Below are 6219 nucleotides of genomic sequence, written 5' to 3'. Positions count from 1 at the left end.
CCCAGTGGCTCAGAGGGTTAGCGCCACCTCCAGCCCAGGGCATGATCCTGGAGACTCAGGATCAAGTCCCACGTCGGGCTCCCCGCATGGAGCCTGCTTTTCCCTCTGCCTGTGTCTCTGCCTCTCTCTCTCCTGTGTCTCTCATGAATAAATAAATAAAATCTTTAAAAAAATAAAATAAAATAAAAATGAAAAATATTTTATTAATTTGAGAGAGAGAGCACAGGTGGGGAGGCAGGAAAAGGGGCAGAGGAAGAAGTAGACACCACCACCTCCCCTAGCAGGGAGCCCAATGAGGGGCTCGATCCCACACCCTGAGATCACAACCTGACCCAAAGGCAGACGCTCAGCCGACTGAGCCACCCGGGTGCCCCTGACCATTTAGTCTTAAGGAAGTTATGGGAAAAAATAATAATACTATTATACAGGTTAAATATTATATTTAATACTGTTTAACCCGTAAAATAGTACTACTTAATACAGGTTAAATGTGTTTTGCCTGTGGCTATTTCATTCTGAAGAGCACAGAAAACTGAGGAAATATTCCTTCAGTATTTTTTTTTTTTAAGATTTTATTTATTTATTCATGAGAGACAGAGGGAGAGAAAGAGAGGCAGAGACACAGGCAGAGGGAGAAGCAGGCTCCATGCAGGGAGCCCGACGTGGGACTCGATCCCGGGTCTCCAGGATCACGCCCTGGGCTGAAGGTGGCGCGAAACCGAGAGCCAGGGGGCTGCCCTCCGTCAGTATTTAATTAGCAATAATCGCGCCTTGGATTAACCTCATTGGCTACGATACTGCCACTGTGCAAAGCTTCCTTCAGTATTTAAAACCTTTTATCTGATTCAGTAAAGAAGTCATGCACATTTTTATGAATTGCCTAAGTTCTCACATATGTCTTTGTTTCACTGTCTTCTTACTTGTTGGTGGGTAGGCAAAAAGCCACCAATATTCATGTCAGATTTGAACTCATAAATCAGTGATGTGAGCAACTTCTTGCTGAATAGATAGCAATAAAAATAAGCATTTATTCCTAGTAAAATGTACAGTAAACGTTCATATATATGCGTGATTTTTTTGTAGATCTGGGTGCTGAACACTTAGCAGCGTGCCAGAGGCACGCACATGTATGCTCGAGTGATTCACCAGTTCTTTCCCTTCGGTCTGTTTCCAACTTTCCGTCATTGAAAACTTCTGCCATTTAGTTTTTCATCTGTCTTGAAGTTTGCTCTCTCTCTGACCACTCACACGCTGTCTCAGTTTTGGGGGCCAGCGCCATGAGCAAAGCCTGCAGGGCTATTACTCCCTTCCACTCCCCAGGTTCTGAGGCTTTCTCCCTCTTGCTTGGAGCTATTTTTGCTCACACTTGGGAACATTGCTTTTTGCTTCCTTTTTTGGACTAAAAATATATCCTCTACTTCCACCATGTTCCCAACCTTGGCCTCTGTGAGAAACAAAGCACACATCAGTCCGTAAGTAATTCTGCACGGCCGTCCCTCTAGCATTACCCATACTAGTGTCTTCCTCAGCGCCAGTAGGCTGGCCTGTTTGCCTTGCAGAGGGACAGGCTCCCACATCCTGCTGCTCATTGTTGCAGGCTGTTGACAGCCCTCCTCCTTTCGCATCCTCTGGGTGGTCTTGAGGTGCCTTGGCAGTAGGAAGGGCCACGGTGACCAGCTGAGGCAGTAGCTGGCGAGTGCTGTAATCCTAAGACAGCTCACAGACGGCATCAGGAAGGCGAGCTCGGTCCTCTCCTGACCTGGGGACCCCCTGCACAGCCGTGGTGCCGGCATGTCGGGAAGGCAAAGTGATACATAAACATCTACCTGTTCCAGGAGGAGAGACGATAGGAGTGCGCAGTGCCCAAGGACTTCCCAACAAGCAGGGTTGGATTCACAGGTTCACACAAAACAAGCACAAATTAGAACCCCGTCTCCCTTTGTCTCCTTTTTTTGCCCTCTTGCTTCTTCCTTGAGGATGGGTGAGATTTAGAAAAGCAGAAAGGACAGAGGGAAGGAATACGGTAAGGTGTGTGTGGTGAATTTGGGGTTCAGTGACTCTTCGGTTCGTACTTCCACACCCTTCTATTACCATGGCATCGTGATATGTGCTGATGTGTCTACCTCATGGTAACACAGCTAATATATGAGAGGCATTTAGAACTGTGCCTGGCAGGGCCCCTGGGTGGCTCAGTGGTCGGCGTCCGCCTACGGCCCAGAGCGTGACCCCAGGGTCCTGGGATCGAGTCCCGCGTTGGGCTCCCTACAGGGAGCCTGCTTCTCCCTCTGCCTGGGTCTCTGCCTCTCTCTCTGGGTCTCTCATGAATAAATAAATAAAATCCTTAAAAAAAGAAAGAAAGAAAGAAAAAGAAAGAAAGAAAGAGAGAAAGAGAGAAAGAAAGAAAAGAAAGAAGAAAGAAAGAAGAAAGAAAGAAAGAAAGAAAGAAAGAAAGAAAGAAAGAAAGAAAGAAAGAAGAAAGAAAGAAAGAAAGAAAGAAAGAAAGAAAGAAAGAAAGAAAGAAAGATAAATGACCACTCTGAGAATGATATATATACATGACTCTTTTTACCCGTTCATCTATCATTGGACACTTAGGTTGCTTCCGTATCTTGGCTCTTGTGAATACTGCTGCAGTGGACATAGGGGTCCATAGGGACATATATCTTCTTGAATTAATTAATGTTCTCTTTTTCTTTGGGTGAATACCCAGTAGTGGAATTATTGAATAATATGGTATTTCTATTTTTAATTTTGGGGGGAAACTTCCAGTCTCTTCTCCACAGTAGCTGCACCAATTTACGTGGCTGCCATCGATGCACCAGAGTTCCTTTTTCTCCTCGCCTCACCCACACTTGTTATGTCTGTCTTTTTGATTCTAGCCATTGTGACCGATGTGAGGCGATACCTCACTGGGGTTTTGATGTGCATCTCCCTGAGGGTGAGTGATGAGCATCTTCTCTTGTGTCTGTTTGCCATCTGCTTAATGTCTTCTTGGGGAAAATGTCAATTCAGGTGTTCTGCCTATTTTTAAATTAGATTATTTGGGGTTTTTTGGTGTTAAGTAATAGAAGGTCTTTATATATTTTGGATATTAACCCCTTATTGGGTATCTCATTTACAAATATCTTCTCCCAATCAGTAGGTTGGCTTTTGTTTTATTGATGGTTTCCTTCTCCGGGCAAAAGCTCTTCAATTTGACTTAGTCTCATTTGTTTATTTTTAGCTTTTCTTTCCCTTGACCCAGGAGACAGCTAGAAAAATGTTGCTAAGGCCAGTGTCGGAGAGATTACTATGTTTTGTTATAGAAGTTTTATGGTTTCTGGTCTCATATTTAGGTTCTTAAACCATTTTGTTTGCACTTATTTTTGTATAGGGTGTAAGAAAATGGTCCAGTTCCATTCTTTTGCGTGTAGCTGTGCAGTTTTCTCAACACCATTTGTTGAAGAGACTGTCTTTCCCCATTGTATATTCTTGCCTCTTTTGTCATAGAAGAACTGACCACGTAAGTGTGGGTTTATGTCTGGACTGTCTATGCTGTTCCTGTATCTCTGTGTCTCTTTTTGTGTCAGCACCATAGTGTTTGGATTACTGCAGCCTTGTAGTGTACCTTGAAATCTGGCATTGTGGTACCTCCAGTTTTGTTCTTTCTTCTGAAGATTGTTTTTAGGTCTTTGGGATCTTTTGTGATTCCAAACAAGTTTTAGAATTATTTTTTCTGATTCTGTGAAAAATGCCATTGATATTTTGATAGAGATTGCATTGACTCCGTATATGGCCTTGGGTTTAGTTGCTCTGTTATACTATGGCTTTTGTGTGTGTGCCCCAGGGTGATCAGGGCTAGTGTGGTCTGGGGACACAGGGGTTGCTGAGGTCACAGGCTGGCTGTGGCACCTGGACGCTGCTCCCATCTGCATTGTCAAGGTGAAGAGGAACGTAAACTGTGGTGCTCGCCAGCTACTCTGAACCAGAAAGAGTTCCAGCATCTCCTCTGCCATTTGGCAAGTTTCTAGGGCTGATTCCTTTATAGTATAGTTGCCCTTTTAAACTGCACCTTTTGGGCAGTCCCGGTGGCGCAGCGGTTTAGCACCGCCTGCAGCCCGGGGTGTGATCCTGGAGACCCGGGATCAAGTCCCACATCGGGCTCCCTGCATGGAGCCTGCTTCTCCCTCTGCCTGTGTCTCTGCCTCTCTTTCTCTCTCTCTCTCTGTGTCTCTATGAATAAATAAATAAAATATTTTTTTAAATAAATAAATAAACTGCATCTTTTTTTCAGTGCTGCAAGGCAGACAAATTTGCTCACAGTCCCTAGGTACTATCCCTCCCCCCTGCAATTCACAGCACCAGGCCCCAGGGTTCTCTTCATTACTGTGTCTCCATCTCTCTTGCGGTTCTCTGTGTGGTCTCTATCTTTTGTGGGGCACAAGCTGTTCATTCAGCTCTCAGTTCTTCTTCAGGAGGAATTGCCCTATAAAAAGATGTAGATTTAATGTGTCTACAGAGGTGGTAAATTTAAGGTCTTTCTACATCACCATGTTGGACCCTCCCACTCAGCCATAGACACATTTAAATATATAAAAACAAAGATTGAAATTGAGAGATTAGAAAGAGTCACCATGCAAACATTCACCACAAGGAGCTGGTATAGCTCTCCTAGTATCAGACAAGATAAATTATGAGACGAGAAGTCTCACCCAAGAGAAAGAGAAACCCTTTATAACGATTAGGGAGTCAATACAGTAGAAATAATAGCACAGTCTCAAATCCTTGCACACCAAATAACAGCTTCAAAATACAAAAAGTAAAAAAATTGACAGATCTGAAATCCACTGAGAGGGAAATCGTTGATTAAGTTCAAAACTGATCTGAAGAGTGAGTTACTACTAATTCTGGACTCTTGATCACAAAACCCCTGATTTGCCTAAGTAGTGGCTAAGTTGGCCTTGAAGTTGCCCTAGGGACAGTTGGAAAGGGGCAGCAGCAGGTCAGTGAGCTACATCCATCACCTAGATTTCTTGCTTAGTGAGACCTCTAGAAAACATCTCCAGTACTTTAATGAAAACACTATGCAGGGGCACCCGGGTGGCTCAGAGGTTGAGCGTCTGCCTCTGGCTCAGGGCGTGACCCCGGGGGTCCTGGGATTGAGTCCTACATCTGGCTCCCTGCAGAGAGCCTGCTTCTCCCTCTGCCTGTGTCTCTCCCTCTGTGTCTCTCATGAATAAATAAAATCTTTAAGAAAAAAAAAAAAAACACTATGCAAATAGTACATCCTTACATGAGACTGTTGCATTCCATCTGCATTTTCCTAAGTGAGTTTTGTCGATGTCAGCAGATTACCAGATCGGATCCCAGCCTTAGGATTTTCGAGTCCTGGTGTTGTGAAACGATAAACATAATCTGCAGCTGCATCTTGGTACCTGACCAATCAGGAGTCCTTGTCAAGCACCCAGTGAAGTGCTCCAGGATTATGATCCAAAGGATCATAATCATGTAGAGAGAGGATTTTTAAAATATGGGTCTTGGAGATCCCTGGGTGGCTCAGCAGTTTAGCGCAGCTTTCAGCCCAGGGCGTTATCCTGGAGTCCTGGGATCGAGTTCCACATCGGGCTCCCTCCGTGGAGCCTGTTTCCCCTCTGCATGTGTCTCTGCCTCTCTCTCTCTCTCTCTCTCTCATGAATAAATAAATATATAATCTTAAAAAATAATAATAAAATAAATAAAATATGGGTCTCTTCCTCAGCAAGGAGCACATTACTCATTTCCCTCTGTCTTCACTAATTTTTGCCCCAAGAGCTATTATTTCATGAGTATCACTTGACTTTCTCGATCCTGTCTGTGGGCACCCCACACCTCTGACCCTAACATACATTGCCTACTTGGGCAAGCTCTCAGGTCATTGGCCATAATTTCTGCATCAGAATTTTTTTTCTCCAGGAAGAGAAAATTACTCTGCTACATTTGTCCAGCTTTAACCTTCAAAGGATGTGCACCATCCTTTTGGGGTATCCCCTCTCCCATTGCCTCCCTGACATGGGGCTTTTGCCCTAGAGTTCACCCATTTCCTTTCACCCAGGGGGAAAAAAAGGCCTCCCCTTCCTTTTCTTTAGTCCCTGGGACCTCCCTTGGGTTCTAGCCACTGCTGTCTCCCCAGAATTCTTGGTATTTCTGCTATCTCCATAGGGTCCTGATAATCTGCCTCTAGTGGCTCAGGGAGTAAACCCA

General features: G+C 44.5%; 1 non-coding gene across 1 annotated transcript; it reads right to left on the bottom strand.

Annotated features, from left to right (window-relative positions):
* Positions 1 to 668: 668 nt before the first annotated feature.
* LOC119865477 lies at positions 669 to 815 on the bottom strand. The gene has a single exon (XR_005377306.1). It is a non-coding gene; the product is annotated as a U4 spliceosomal RNA (small nuclear RNA).
* Between the last annotated feature and the right edge of the window lie 5404 nt (positions 816 to 6219).

The sequence above is a fragment of the Canis lupus genome, chromosome 23 (genome assembly GCF_011100685.1).
Source record: "Canis lupus familiaris isolate Mischka breed German Shepherd chromosome 23, alternate assembly UU_Cfam_GSD_1.0, whole genome shotgun sequence".
Lineage (NCBI taxonomy): Eukaryota > Metazoa > Chordata > Mammalia > Carnivora > Canidae > Canis > Canis lupus.
The sequence above is the reverse complement of the archived record's forward strand: the minus strand, read 5'-3'. Positions and strand labels throughout refer to the sequence as shown.